We start from the raw sequence: 16529 nt of genomic DNA, 5'->3' as shown, positions 1-16529 counted from the left end.
GTGATACCTCTGGATACGAAAACTTCTGGCTACGAATGATTCGGGTTACGAACTCCGCTAACCTGGAAGTAGCTGCTCATGGTTGCAAACTTTGCCCCAGGATGTGATGGCCTATGCTGCACCTTTATGGGCTGCCTTTGCAAACCTCTCACCTTTAGAGTCGCTTCAAAGCCAATTCTTACGCCGACTTCTAAAATTACCAACATGCGTAAGTAATGCGGCTATTCGTTTAGAAATGAAGATCCCCTCAGTGGAGTTAGTTCTATGGAGGAGAGTTTTGATTTATTGGATATCCCTATGGCATAAACTCCCGAACCACTATCTCATTCAATGCATGTGGCGGGATGACTTCACAAATTTGTGGTCAGGAAAAATCCATGCCAAATTGCTGTCCTATGAGATCTCGCCCACTGAATTGCTCAAACTGGATCTAAATGTGCATAAATCAAAGGCTGGATGATGTGGAGCTATACCAAAATTACTTAGCTGGTGGTGGAGTCTGCTCACCATTAAATTTTGGCATAATCCCTATCTACCATGCTCCGTCCTACTTAACATCGCTTATGGCCGCGTCTCACCGATATGCCTTCATTAGAGCTAGGTTCAATGTTTTTCCAACAAATGTCCTGAGACATAGATTCACTAAGGGCCAAGTCCCTTCAATGTGTGCTTGTGAAATGAAAACATCTGAATCTCTACAGCATGTCATGTTTATCTGCCCTATGTACAGTTCAGCTCGTGCTAGTATACTAAACTCCATAATTCAGCCTATGGCTGACAAACCAGTAGACCTACAGCTTGCCTGGGTTCTTCAAGATGTGGATCCTTATATTACCCTACAGGTTGCTAAATTCCTAACAGCCGTCCTCTCGTATAAGAGACGGAATGGAATGTTAGCAGATTATTGATAGTTATAAGAATTTTCTATAATGACATCAGATATTGATTTTAGTGTAGTGCCTAAATCTTAATCTTAATTTTTTCTTTTGAATTGCTAATATCTGTCCTTGTGAGCTGTGAATTGTGTTATATTACTGGTGGCTTGTACGAGTCCACTGTTTTATTTCATTTGATATATTTTGTTGTGTTGTGCTTTATGATGGGCGTAAAGCCGAATAAACATTTTCATCATCATCATCTTCACCTCTGGATACGAACACTTCTGACTACGAATGATTCGGGTTACGAACTCCGCTAACCTGGAAGTAGCTGCTCATGGTTGCAAACTTTGCCCCAGGATGTGAATGGAAATCGTGCGCAGCAGGAGGTCCCATTAGTGAAAGTGCGCCTAAGGATAAGAATGAATTAAGTTCTTAACCAGAGGTAACACTGTAAGGTAATTTCCATAGTTCCAGTTCCAGTTACAGATAGGTAGCCGTGTTGGTCTGCCATAGTCAAAATAAATTAAACTGTGTATCTGAAGAAGTGTGCATGCACACGAAAGCTCATACCAAGAACTAACTTAGTTGGTCTTTAAGGTGCTACTGGAAGGAATTTATTTATTTTTTTGACTGTAAGGTAATGTTACTGCGGGACCACAAACAGCTCCAAATGAGCAACTTGTTCCAAGAAGGCTGCAAAGTCAATTGAGGCCATGTGACTATGTTCATCATTTTTTTGCCTTCGCTTACTGAGTTGGAAGGAACAATATACTTTTTCTCTTCTTCCAGGCTACTAATCAAAGTGCAATCAAAGCCTCAAGGTACTGCTCAGGTGACTGCTCAGCTGGCAAAGCTAGACATAGCTCAGGGCTGTTGAAAGGTGCCAGGGACACACTGGTAGGCACGTAATAGAATACAGTGACTCTAAGATTATTACTGAGAGCTGATTAAATCATTTTACTGAACTTTGCCCCTCCTTGTTCTAATTGTGTCAGATTGTTGTGAAAGGCAGAGGATACTTTGAGCCAGCTGATTTGTTTAGTGATGACTAGACTTAGCCACGTTGTCTTGAACTGAATCCAGCTACGTAGTTGTTTATCCCCGATTCAAATCCCACCCTCCATTTTCAGAAGACAAGAAGAACCCTGCAGTCTAGCAGCATCCTTCTTGGAGTGGCTGATCAGATGTCCATGGGTACAGGACTATCATGACAGGAGGGCAGTCACCCATTCCCCCTGTTCTCCCCGAGCAAATGGAAATGGTATATCCATCAAATTAATTGCCACTGATAGCCTCTTCCATAAATGTGACTAGTCTACTGTTAGGTCTATCCAACTGTGACTTTCACTGCTGATGTGGGTTATCTATAGCTCATTAATCCATATGCTCAAACATTGCTCTAGCCGAGCATCGACCTCCTCCCGCCCCTTTTTCTGACTTCAGTACGTAATTACTTTATTCTTAGCATTTCTATAACCACTTTTTTACCTTCTCTCTTATTTTTATATTTCCCTTTATGAAATGTAAATCAGTTCCTTATATTGTCATTACAAAACATTTCAACTCACAGCTACAAATGTTTTCAGATATTTACAATATTCTTTCATATATAATACAAATTTGTTCCAGTCCTTTTGATACAGTTTGTCGCGCTGATTCCGGATCTTCTCCGTCAGCTTTGCTAACTCAACGTATTCCACCATCTTACTCCACCATTCTTCCAATGTTGGAATCTCCTGTGATTTTCATTTCTGGGCCAGGAGTATCCTTGTGGCCATTGTGGCAAACATAGATTAATCTCCAATTAGACCTAACAAAAATTTCCGATGTCCTGGAGAAGGTAACCTAATGTTGCTTAATTATTTTGCTTGTGTTTAGTAAGTTAAAGAAAAAAGAAAAGTATTCTATTTAATGATTAACCCCATAATATCACAAATATTTTAGCTGAGATAGTTGAAAGGAGGGATGAAGCATGCTTAGTGCAGTTCAGAAGCTATGTGCTGTATAATATTTTATGCAGTTCATAGTTCAATCATGGAACTCACTTCCATAGGAGGCAGTGATGGCCACCAGCTTAGATTACTTGAAAAGAGGATTAGACAACCTCAGGCAGGGCAAAATAACCCACAATATCTATGTTCCACCTCCAGTTTCAAAGGAAGTTTGCTTCCTTCCTTGAAAGCGAAAGATATTTCTCAATTTTCCACCCCATCCCTCACCAATAAATATATTTGGCTGGAAGGATTGGAGCAAACTCCTAGGGATTTCAGCACACTCCTATGCACTTTTGGTTGAACTAATAACCATTTATTTCAAAGGGATTCCAGTGCAATTCTATACCTGTCTATCTAGATGTAAGTGCCACTGATTTCAATGGGTCTTACTCACAGATAAGTCTGTATAGTTTTGTATTGCAACTTCCTCAAAGTATACTTTGGAGTTTTGGTTTCTCTGGCACTTCCCTTTCTCTCCACTGCCTCAAATGCTTTTCCAGTTGAAATAACTATTATAATGCTTCACATATCTAACACCAGCCTCACATTGTTGGGTAATTATGGTTCAGCATAAATCTCCTCTTTGTGAATTCAATAATTCATAGCAATGTGAGGGTGATTCCTAGTGGTGAGAGTCAGGCATTTGGATCCCTGTCTATTCCCCCCCCCTCTCTCTCTCTCTCTCTCTCTCTCTCTCCCTTTTTTTGCTGTTCATGGAGGGAAATGGGATGCAGTACACAGAGAAAAGAGTGCTGTCTATCATTGTGGTTATTATGATAAATATAAATGATTGTGGCAAATAAAAAGTTGCTTCTACAATGTGTATCCTTCAAATCAATAGTTTGGAATGGGGAAGTATGGCATTTCCTGATATAAAGCATCAAAGTTTTGTTTTTAATGTAAAACTGCAGGCAAGCAGAGATTTGACAGTTTTTGAATGCATGGTTATATCATCTAACCTCAATACAAGATGAAACATCTCTCAAATAAGTGAAATGATAAAAGATTTAGAACAGGTGGTGAAAGAGACTTGCTGGGCCTAACAATGTTTGTATGTCCAGGTACCTTAGCCTTTTTAAAACACAACATACAAAAAGTCATATTCAAAAGGCAGTGGACGTTTACGCCAATCCTATGGGCCTCCAGCTCTGACCATTTTGCTTTGTAAATGTTCTCATATTCTCCTTATACTTCAAGATTCCATTCACCTTGGAGGCAAATTTATTTTAAAGCTGATTTAAATGCATACGCCTCAGCAGTCCTGATTTGGCCGGAATGGCTACGGAATTCCTTAAGCTGTCCTGGGTTGTGCCTTGATTCCAGGGTGTCCTGATTTCTCCCTGCCAGCAGAGAAGGGCCACGGAAGTAGCTCCTGGGGTGGCAGCAGCATTGGGAAAGAGACAGGAGGGCTGCTTTCCAAAGCCTAGTTAGTGCTTTAAAGGCTTTGTGGGAAAGGCCGTTTGACTCCAGGATCCTGTCAGAGTCCTCACACCTCCTGCCAGAAGCACCTCCTTTTGCTAATTCTTTCAGATTGGAAGAAGGGGCTTACCCAACCATTGCACTGCTCCCACACCTCTGTATTGTTTAGCCTAAGCAGTAGTCGAAACCAACTCTTCAAGGAAGAAGCATATACTCAAGAAGACCCTCATAATGCCTGAGTGATTAGAAGCCAATGAGGAATGAACCAACAGGTGACCTCTGGAAGAAGAAGTTGACTTGGAGGAATTCATGGGCCAAGGAAGGGTGACTAAGGATTCCAATTGGGAAGGACTGGTCCAGTGAGGAGCAGGAAATTATGAAAATAGGGAGTGCATCCTATATTTTTATATTGTAACACAAATCTCTTTTTTCATATTGGATGCAACTCTGTGGGAGTCAGCCAGGTGCCTCTTCCAGTTCAACCACATTTACACTCTCAGTAAGCAGGTACTTTTAATAAATGTGTTCCTCCCTCAGGCTTTATGTTAAAGCTGAGCTGGAAACAAACTAATCCTAACGAGGCACAAAGTAATAAACAATTAGCATGTCACACACATGCTCTTCCCAGAAATCAGGTGAACCTGGAACCTGCTTGTATCCATGGGGTCCTTCAAGTTTACACTGTCAGTTTTGTAACTTATCAGTACGGTATTTTGTTTTTAATATAGTTATGATAGCTATTTTCCCTCCAGTATGAGAACTAGTAAGCCTCTGAATATCTGTTGTTGCATATCCCAGCGGAAAATGTGATCTATAAAGGGATACACATGCATTGATAGTTACCACATCCTCTTTGTGGGTCACAAAGTAGTGTTGTCCGTTATGGATACTGTCAGAGCTGCCCTAGGTCCCAGCTCACAAAGGACCAACGCCAGATCATTGTTATAGGAAACAGTCTTTATTTAAGCTCAGCTTCGCTTTTACATCCGCGGCGCGCAGCTCTACGTCTCAAACTCTAGACCGCCGAAGCTGCGTCTGAGTCTCCTCCCCCCATACACCAGTTTAAGACTCTAGCCTTGCTCCACCTCTTCCTTTGCTCTTTCCTCCTCTGGGTCCGCCTGTCCGCTGGGGTCTTGCCCATCCTAGACTCTTCTGACGCTGAGTCTCCTGATTCTTCCCCCTCCCTCCGGCGGGCTTTAGGACCTGGTTCCCACTCCGGGTCGTCAGTTGTCCCGCGCGCCTGTACATTTGAACTTGGCGCCCAGCCTGACACCTTCCTCCTGACCGTAACACTGCTCCTGTCGCTACTTTCCCCTCCGGGGATGCTAACTGGGTCTGACTTCCCCTCCATTCCCTCACTCTCTGACAGGGGCGTGGCCAGCCCTGACTCCTCTTCCCTCCCTGCTGGAGCGGACGCTGGCTCTGACCCAAGGGACTCTTCCCCCCCCACAACGCTCTGGTGGGGAAACTGGTCCTGATCTCCAGCTACTACTTTGGGAGTCTCCGCTGGCCCCTTGCTTCTGGTGCGTCCCCCCTGGGACCCCCCTTTCCCTGGCCGTCGGCGCCCCCTTCTGGGAATCTTCTGATTCACTGGAGAGGGTTATGGAATCTCTCGGGTCACTGTCATTCTCTCCTCCGCTACCCTCAGATTCCTCCCCTTCGCTCTCCATTTCCTCTCTCCCCTGTGGCTCAGCTCCTGAGCCCCTGACATCCATCCCCCCTCGAAGCCCCCCCTTCCCCCCTCCCCCTCTTCGGGAGTGGGTTTCGGGTGCTCCAGTACTGTGGGGGTGAGCGCGGGATACCGTTCTGTCCCCCTGGCATGCAGCCATCCAGCTGGATCCGGCCAGCCCGTAATCGGCTTGTCGACGTCGATCTCCTCTGCTTCCATCTCTCTGCAGCTGTGCTCGAACCCAGGATCCTCCCCCAACACGTCCATGTCCTTCCCTCCCCCTGTCTCCTTGGGCGAGGTTGCGTGAAAGAGTCCCCTGCTCCGCCCCACCTCCGGTTGATCTTCCCACCAATAAGAGCGGTCTGGGCCAAACCTCGAGAGTGATCCCTTTGGGGAGCTCGATTCTGGCGCTGTTTCCTCAGCTAATGAGAACCCCTGGAACGTGCTGGCGGAAAGTGTGGGTGTGAACAGCCAGCCGTCGAAAAAATCTGCTGGCATAGGTCTGTGTGGGAAGAGTGCATGGAACTCGTCCTTGAGGTAGCGCTCCTCCAAGGCATAGTCCGGTACCCACCTGTTGGTGCTGGCTGGGGTACCTTCCTCAGCGAGGAGATATTCAATGCCCTCTTCCCCCCATCTCGAGTCTAAAATCTCTGTGACCTCGTTGAGTGGCGTCGTCCTCGGTGACCCCTCCCCTGTTGGTGATTTGCTCAGTGGGTCTGGTGCGTCCCTTGGTGCCTGAAACCTGTGGGGTTCCTTGTAGGGTGTGAGCACTGACCTATGAAAGACCAGGTGCATTCTGGAGCCCTCCGGGAGTGTCAACCGGAAAGCCACTGGATTGATTTGTGCCTCGACCTGGTAAGGCCCTAACTGCTTGTGTCTAAACTTCTTCTTAGCTAACGTTCTGGCCGGCACTGCCTGAGCTGCTAAGCAGACCCAGTCCCCCACCTGGATGTCTTCCCCGACTCTCCTGTGCCTGTCTGCCTGCATTTTGTAGTTACAGATAGGTAGCCGTGTTGGTCTGCCATAGTCAAAACAAAAAAAAATCCTTCCAGTAGCACCTTAAAGACCAACTAAGTCAGTTCTTGGTATGAGCATTCGTGTGCATGCACACTTCTGCATGCACACGAAAGCTCATACCAAGAACTGACTTAGTTGGTCTTTAAGGTGCTACTGGAAGGAATTTTTTTTGTTTTGCATTTTGTAGGCGTGTTTTGCTAGTTCCAAGTTCCTTTGGAGTTGCTCGTGGACTTCCTGCAACTCGGCTGCCAAGTGCTCTGCTCCCTGTGGCTCCCCCTCCCCCTTCGTCTCTAATCCCGGGAAGGTTCTGGGATGCCGCCCATTGTTGGCGAAGAACGGCGTCACCCCTGTCGTCATGTGCTTCGTGTTGTTGTAGGCAAACTCGGCCAGCGGTAGGTAGTCCACCCAGGTCGAGGGTTGTTGGTTCGCGTAGCATCGCAGGTACTGCTGCATGATGGCGTTGACCCTCTCTGCTTGTCCGTTGGTCTGCGGGTGTCGGGCCGATGCTAAGTTGATCTTGACGTTCAGGATGCCCAGCAGCTTCTGCCAGAAGCTCGAGACGAATTGGCGACCGCGGTCGGACAGGATGGACCTCGGTAAGCCGTGAACTCTGAACACGTGGTCTATGAACCGCTTGGCGGTCTGTTCCGCTGTAGCCACCTTCGCGCAAGGAATGAAGTGTGCCATCTTGGTGAACAGGTCTACGACCATGAATACCGCTGTTTTGCCTCTTGAGCTGGGCAGATCTGTGACAAAGTCCAGGGCTACTTTCTCCCACGGTTCAAGCGGCGTTGGTAGCGGTTCCAGCAGTCCCGCCGGCGCCCTGTGTACTGGTTTGGCCCTTTGGCATGTGTCACACCACGCGACGTAATCCTCGACTTCTCCTCTCATCTTGGGCCACCAAAAGTCTCTGGCTACTAATTCCGCTGTCTTGTCTTTGCCGAAGTGCCCAGCGCTGGGCGCGTCGTGTAACTGCTGCAGGACTTTCGCGCGGAGGTCGTCTCCCGGCACGTAGAGACCCCCTTTGCGGATGAGCAGTCCGTCGCGTATCTGGAACTCGTCGTCCTTCGCTGTACCTCTTTGCACCTCCTCCATCTTGGCTTGTGCGAACGAATCCGTCTGCAGCGCGCGACGCACCACGTCCAGGTCCACGGTGGCTGAAGCACACGCCCACGCTTTTGGTGCGAAAATGTGTTTGGCCGCCACCGGTGCCGCTTCCTCAAGATACTGCGGCTTCCTGGATAGTGCATCCGCCATGACGTTGTTGTCCCCCGGGATGTATACTATCCAGAAGTCGAAATACGCAAAGAACTCCGCCCAGCGGATGTGTCTCTGGTTCAGGAACCGCGCCGTGCGCCAGTATTACAGGTTCTTATGGTCCGTGCGGACCTGCACTGTGTGTCTGGCTCCGATGAGGAAGTGCCGCCACGCCTTGAAGGCTGCATGAATGGCCAGCAACTCCCTGTCCCAGATGGTGTAGTTCTGTTCTGACTTGCTAAGTTTCCTGGAGTAGAATGCGCACGGCCTCCAGTCCCCTTGCGGGTCTCGCTGTAATAGGACCGCCCCCACCGCTCTGTCCGAGGCGTCCGTTTCTGCCTGGGACAGAACTGACATCCCGAGGTCCGATCGGTAGACAGTAGAAAGGAAAGTCAAACTGGGGGTCATTTGAGCTAAGCGTCGGACCCACGCCGCTCACCCCAGCAGCTCCCCGAAAGCTTGCCGGCCCTGGTCCCATGACAGGGATTGGATGGCACTGATCCCATGACAGGGATTGGATGAAATTGTGGCAAACCCCAGGATTCCTTTAACAGAATTACCTTCAGCGCAATAGGAGGGGCAGGCACAGCCTATCCTGGCCCCTCCTCCACCAGCATTTTATAACCAATGCCTAACCACAACCTTACAAGTTATGACGAATTGTTGAGGGGTAGGCAAAAACCAAATGGCACAGCCAATCACCAAATGGCAAAATTCCTACTAGGCCCCTGCGCCAAGGCAGACGACCCCATGACAGGCAAAGCAAGGTCAACCGGAAAAGAGGGTGGGCGGGCGGGTGATCCGATGCACTCTGCAAAGAGAAACCAGAGTGCACCAATATTTAAAGACTATTGTCCCACCCACCCAATTTGCAACATACAATTTCCCCAGCAACCCGGTTATCCAATCACAATGGCAGAAAAACCCCCACATAAAAACAGTTAAAAAGAATTTTAAAATATAACAAATACAATTAAAAAGCAGTTTAAAAGAAGTCAGTCCACAAATCTGTTATGGTGCACAAATCTGAGGATCTCCTCAAAAGCTGAATCTGTAAGAGAATAAATACATTTGCACTATCTGTGAGCTTACAGAGCTTCTCCTTTTGGAAGTTGTCAGCACTGGTAACTTGAATAAAATAGAGTGGGGGGGGCAGGAAAGTCTCACTCTGCATAATCAATCACACCTTATTTTGGGATAACTCAGATCCTTTGACTTCCCTCCATTCACTCCCCTGGTTCTTTTGTATTATCTTATGTTGTACATGTCTATAATTTCCTTATCCTTAATTATTCCCAATTTTCAACATTGTCCTTAATATTACAAGTGGTGTGGTTTTATTTGTAGAACCTGTTATTGTGTTAATTTCCTTACAGTTCTTTTGTAAATATGCAATAAATATTTTCCATTCATATATATATATGTTTTATTGTTTGTTAAGAAAATTGTGTGTCTATGGTTATTCCTATGTGTAATTTGAGATTTGTGGTTTTTTTCTTTTTTCTTGGTGTATCAATAAAAAAGAAAAGAAAAGAAAAGAAAATAAGTTCCCAATCTTTTTTGGTTGCGACTTGTTCTTCTTTCTATTGTTGGGCCATCAAGTTCCATGCGGCTGTTGTTGTATACCTAACAGATTTTTGTATTCTTTCGGTGTATCAATTCCAGTTATACCTATTAAGAAAGCTTGCGGTTTTTAAACAAATGTTATTTTAAACTTTTTAAGAATTCATTATAGATCATTTCCCAAAACTTTTTATTACCTTACATTGCCACCACATGTGGTAAAACGTACCCCCTGCTTTTTTTACACTTCCAACACTTATTTTCTTTTGTTTTGTACATTTTTGATAGTTTGACTGGAGTTAAATACCATCTGTACATCATTTTCATATAATTCTCCTTAAGTGCCATAAATTTTATATCATTTTTCATTATCATTCCCAATCTATCATCTATATGTTATGTTCCACATCTTTTGCCCATCAGTGGTTTTTCTAGAAAAGGAGCTGTTGGAGATCATCATGTTCTCTTTTTTTTATTTTTATTTTTAATTGAATTTTCCCGTAAAAAACTCTAGTCATTTAATTCTACATATCACATATTCTATTTTGTTGAACTTCCCTCAACTCCCCTGAAAATCATCCAAAGTTATTCTCTTATCTACACATTCCTTATTTCAAGTATCGCTTATAAATAAGAATTTTTATCCTCATTTACCATCTTGCAATCTTCCTTAAATTTCACAAAGCTTCTTTAAAACACACTAGCATTATATTCTCCTCACATACAGTTTTCAAATACTCTCTAAATTTTCCCCAGTCCTCCAAAAACATATGATCTCTTTGAAGTCTGATTTTTCCAGTTAATTTGTCCAGTTCCGCATAGTCTGTTAGTTTGCTTCTCCATTCGTCCAGGGTCGGTACTTGTTCTTGTTTCCACCTTTGGGCTATCAGTGTTCTTGCTGCTGTAATTGCGTACTGGAAGAGTTTAAAGTCCCTTCTTTTTATTTCCTTTCTGGTTATCCCTAACAAGAAGGTCTCTGGCTTCTTTACAAAACTGTACTTCAGCATTTTTTTAAACTCATTATATATTGCTTCCCAGAATCCCTTCACTTTCTTACATTCCCACCACATGTGCATGAACGTTCCCTCTTTCTCTCTGCATCTCCAGCATTTGTTACAGATTTTATACATTTTTCCCAGCTTGGCCGGTGTCATATACCATCTGTATACCATTTTCATGGCATTTTCTTTCAACGTTATACATGCGGTGAACTTCAGATTTTCATTCCATATTTTTTGCCATTCTTCCAGCTCTATACTATACCCTAAATCTCTAGCCCAATGGATCATTACCTCTTTCACTTCTTCATCCATCGTATGCCATTCCAATAAGATTTTGTACATTTTAGATATTAATTTACAGTCATTATTGACAATTTCTGATTGAAACCTCGAATCTTTTTCATTATACCCTTTTTCTTTCACCTCCTTTTTAAACATCTCACTTATCTGAAGATAGTGCAGCCAATCAAATACATGTTCTTTTACTGGCTCATATGGTTTTATTCTCCATTTCTCTCCTTCTTTTATCACCAGATCTCCATAAGTAATCCAATTGCTTCTCATGTTAATTTTTTTGACTCCCATTACCTCTAGTGGGGATAACCAATGTGGTACCCCCCTTTCTAATATATTTTTATATCTGTCCCAAACTTCGATTAAAGATTTCCGGAATATATGATTTTCAAACGATTTATATCCCCTTTTCTTCTCTTGTCCTAGATAGACGTGCCACCCGAATCTATTATCGAATCCCTCTAAATCCAATAATTTTGTATTTTTGAGTATGATCCATTCCCTTATCCAACAAAGGCATGATGCCTCATAATACAACTTCAAGTCTGGCAGGGCAAATCCTCCTCTTTCTTTTGCATCCGTTAACAGTTTATATTTAATTCTTGGTTTTTTGCCCTGCCAGATATATCTTGAAATAATTCTTTGCCATTCCTTAAAGATTTTTACTCCTCTTAATATAGGGATCGTCTGAAATAAAAATAGTATCTTGGGTAGCACGTTCATCTTTATCATTGCTATTCTACCCCAAAAGGATAGTTTTAACCTTCCCGACCCTTCCAGATCTTTCCTAATTCCTTTCCATACCGGGACATAATTGTTTTGAAACAAGTCAATATTTTTCGGTGTTATCCATATTCCCAAATATTTAACCTTCTTGACAATTTCAATTCCCGTTTGCTGCTGTAACATCTCCATCATTGTTTGGCCCATATTTTTTGTTAGAATTTTAGTTTTTTTCCTATTTAATATAAAACCTGCCACCTCCCCAATTTTTTCCATTTCCTCTAGTACTTCCATTGCATTATTCATCGGGTCTTCCACCGTTATGACTAAATCATCAGCAAAGGCTTTGATTCTATATTCATTTTGGCCTACTGTTACCCCCTTTATTTTTTCGTTTTTCCTAATTGAGTTCAGAAGAGTTTCTAAAACCATTATAAACAATAAGGGTGAGAGCGGGCAGCCCTGTCTGGTACCTTTTGATATCTTAATTTCTTCTGTTATCACATTATTTACTATCAATTTGGCTCTCTGTTCGTTATATATAGCCCTTATTCCGTTGAGAAAATCGTTCCCCATCTCCAAATATTCCATATTTTTCAACATGAAGTCCCATGATATATTGTCGAATGCCTTTTCGGCATCTACAAACATTATCATTGCTCGTCTCTCATTCCTGGCTGTCAGATATTCCAATGTATTTACTATGTTTCTCACATTATCCCTCATCTGTCTGCCAGGAAGGAAACCCGCTTGGTCTTCATGAATGATTCCCTGTAGTACCTTTTTTAATCTTTTTGCCATTATTCCTGCAAAGATTTTATAATCCGTATTTAACAAAGAGATCGGTCTATAATTCTTTACTTGTGTTGGGTCCGCATCCTCTTTTGGGATAAAGGTTATAAATGCATCCTTCCAGGTTTCTGGAATCTCTCTCTCTTTAAGAATGTTATTCAGTACTTCTTTTAGTGGTGTCGTCAGGGTTAGCCTCAGCTCCTTGTAATACCTTGCTGTAAACCCATCTGGTCCTGGGGCTTTCCCATTTTTCAACTCTGTTATAGCCATCTTAATTTCCTCACTATCTATTGGGGTGTTCAGCCTTTCCCTTGCTTCTGTCGAGATCTTTTGCACCTCTTTCTCTTTTAGGTATCTCTCTATTTTCCTCATGTTGTTCTTCTCTTTATTCTTATATAATTGACTATAAAAATCCAAAAATCCTTTCCTAATTCCTTTAGGACTGATTATCTCTTCTTCTTTTATCTTGATTTTTTTAATTGTACTTTGTTCTTTTCTTTTTTTGATCTGCCAGGCAAGCCATTTTCCTGATTTATTCGCGAATTCAAAGTTTTTTTGTCTTAATTTTTTGATATTCCATTCCACCTCCTTATTAATTAGCATTGCAAATTGAATTTGCAAGGCCTTAATACTTTGTTTAATTTTCAAATTATTTGGTTTTTTGATTAGCTTTTGTTCGTTCTCCATAATCTGTTTTAAAATCTCTCTCTTCCCTTTCTCTCTATTCTTCTTTTTGATCGAGTTTTGTTGTATACAAAACCCTCTCATCACCGCCTTTCCTGCATCCCACACTATACTCATTCTCATTCCTTTGTTACAGTTATCACCGAAATATTCTTTCAGTTTCTTCTCTGCCTCTTGTACAAATTTTTGGTCATCAAATAAATAATCATTCATTCTCCATCTGAATGTTCTTTCCTCATAGCCTTTCATTTCTAATCTAATCGGGCTATGATCTGAGATTACTCTTGCTTCAATTTCCACTTGAGAAATTCTTGGAATTAGCTCACCTAAGATCCAAATTTGGTCGATTCTAGACATCGACTGATTTGGTTCTGAATAGAATGTGAATTGTTTTTCCAGTGGATGTCGTAACCTCCAAATATCTGTTAAGTTACAGTTTCTAACCAATTCAAAAAATGTTTTGGGTAATTTACCTTCTTTTGTTCCACTGTCCCTCAGTCTATCCATTTCTGTTGAAATTACCCCGTTCATATCTCCCATCAAAATTATCTTTTGATCCATATATTCCAACAATATTTCTTCCAAATTTTTGTAAAAAACAGTTTTGTTTTCATTAGGTGCATAAATCCCGTCAATTATTATTTTTTCACCTTGCCAATCGATTTGAACAATCATGTTCTCTTTCCTTGTTCTCTTAGAATTGCAATGGCACCCACATGAGAACCCACATGAACTCTGGCAGAAAAAAATGCCTTAAGTTAAATTCTTCAGAGGAGAAACCTCTTATCTAACAAATTGTCTGATTACAATAATGATTTTAGCTGTGCAGTGTATATTATTTTGTTTTTATCCAATTTTATGTATTTTATTTTTGTAATTTCTTCAGCTAAAGCAATCAATAATAATTGCATTTTTATCCAAAAGAAACAGATCTGAGAACCAGCATTTGATGTCAGGGGACTGCCATCAGAACAGGGGAGGGAGGCAGGGGAGCCGTAGGGATACAGAGAGCCTCCAAAACCTCTGAAGAGCAGTTCCTCTTCCAGCGGTGGGGAAAGCCACACCTCCAGTGGAGAAGAGAGGGAAGGGGCCAGCCAAGAGAGGAAAGGGCTTGAGGATGCTGCTGAGAGCCCCAGCACCTCAACTCGCCAGGCAGGCTAGGAGGGACACATGCCACTTCCATCGCCCAACTTGTGCAGAGGGGTGAAACGCAAGGAGGGGAGGAGGAGGCTTCAGGTGCCGAAGTTCTTACATTGGGGGAGAAGCCGGAAGGGGGCATTCCCAGAATCTGCAAGTGACTAAGACAGACATGAACTTTGTAGATCTGCACTGTAAATAGTTTGCACAATAAAACCTGTAAAAGACAGGTCGGAGTCCTGCCTGATTACTCACAAGCAACCACCATTAGCATCTGACAGCAATCCAGGAGTCTTTGCGGTTGCTCGCGTGTAGCAGTGAAGAGCGGCATGATGAGGCAAGAGAATAAAGGGAGGCCGGAGGAGCAAAGAGCTGCAGGCAGAGGCGCTGAGGAAGATGCGGCACGGAACGTACCGGCTTCGGTGCAGTGGAACGTGGAGCTGGAAGTGCACATTGCTGGCCTCGCAGCGAGGCTGGAGGAGCGCAGATTGCAGGAGCAGCAAATCATGGCAACTCCGGTGGGGCGAAAGATGCCGCACTGGTGAGCAAATTTGGCAGGAACCCTCAAGAGTACCTTGCCTTTAGCACTGAGATTAAATACGCCCTGGACTTACAAAAGAAGGAATTTTCCAATGATGAGGAGAGGGTGGCATTCATAGTTTCCCACTTAGAAAGTGCAGCCTGGGAATGGGTGAGACCCCTGATAGCGGTGGGAAACAATGCCCTCCAGGACATGTGGAAATTTTATGAGGCGATGGATGCAATGTTTACCAGCGAAATTCAGGGGGATGTCACGCAGCAGGAGACACTTTCTGTTTGGGGTGCAGCAGCAGATCCAGATGTGGACAGACCACAAGAACTTGGAATATTGGCACACTGCACGTGTGCTGTGTCAGAGGCAGATCCGATGGGCGGTGTTTTTTGCCCATTTTGACTTTAAGATCCAATACGTTCCTGGAGAGCAGAATGTGAGGTCAGACGCATTTTCCACGAAGCCTGAGTACATGGAAGATGAAGGGCCCCCAGTGGCCAGACAAATGTTCCAGGAGGACAAATGGGCCTGTGGGGGAACACTGGCAGGGGAGGCAGGACTGGTTAGACTCAACAGAGACGATGATTTTGCTCAAAGGAAATTTAGGGAGCTCAAGGAGGGTCTGGGGGCTTTGAGGAGAAAGAGGGGCTGTTCTACAAACGGACACTGTATGTAGCGGGAGAGCCCTTGAGGGTCAGAGTCCTTGAGCAGTTCCATGACATCCCTACAGCTGGGCACTTTGGGCAACACAAGACCATGTTGTTAGTTAAGTGGGATTTCTGGTGACCCAAGGTAAGGGAGGCTGTGCGGGAATATATCCGAGGGTGTGACATGTGTCAAAGAGCAAAGAGGGAAAGGGCGGCCCCGGCTGGGCTGCTGGAACCCTTAATAACACCGGGGAGACCATGGGAGATGGTGTCCATAGATTTCATGATGGACCTGCCCGAGGTAAGATGGCAGTCCTGGTGGTGGTGGACCTACTCACCAAGATGTGCCACTTTGTGGCATGCTCTCATGCTGTGTCAGCTGAGGAAACTGCCAAATTGTTCCTGAATCACATCTTTTGGCTGCATGGGGTCCCTTCTAGGGTGATTTCTGACCGTGGAAGACAGCTCACCTTGCGTTTCTGGTGCAAGATCATGAGTTTGTTGCAGGTAGAGGTGAGCTTTTCCACAGCCAGGCACCTGCAGACAAATGGACAGGCGGAGAGGGCAAATGCCATTTTGCAGCAGCACTTGTGCTGCTACGTAAATCAGCGGCAGAACGATAGGGTGGAGAAGCTAGCGCATACAATAATGCTGAACACAGAGTTTGCATACAATAATGCTGAACACAACGATGAGTCCCTTTCCTGCCAATTACGGATGTCATCCCAGGGCCTTTCCAGAGTGTGAGGAGGAGGAATTGAGTGTACCAGCCACAGAACAATTCACAGAAGAGGTGGAGGCCATACACCAACAGCTCAAGATGACTCTGGAAAGTGCCAAGGAGGCGTACAAGAAGGCGGTGGACAAACATAGGAGACCGGGGGAGGTTATCCAAGTGGGGGACAAGGTGTGGTTGTCA

The 16529-nt window shown here is 44.1% G+C and overlaps 1 long non-coding RNA gene across 1 annotated transcript; it reads right to left on the bottom strand.

The window, feature by feature from the left end:
- Positions 1–5233: 5233 nt before the first annotated feature.
- LOC310851985 lies at positions 5234–6009 on the bottom strand. The gene is made up of 2 exons (XR_014567934.1): positions 5745–6009; positions 5234–5698 (listed from the first exon to the last, which is right to left on the bottom strand). It is a non-coding gene; the product is annotated as an uncharacterized lncRNA (long non-coding RNA).
- Between the last annotated feature and the right edge of the window lie 10520 nt (positions 6010–16529).

Source organism: Podarcis gaigeae (genome assembly GCF_964106915.1).
Source record: "Podarcis gaigeae genome assembly, chromosome: 8".
NCBI classification, from domain to species: domain Eukaryota; kingdom Metazoa; phylum Chordata; class Lepidosauria; order Squamata; family Lacertidae; genus Podarcis; species Podarcis gaigeae.
The sequence above is the reverse complement of the archived record's forward strand: the minus strand, read 5'-3'. Positions and strand labels throughout refer to the sequence as shown.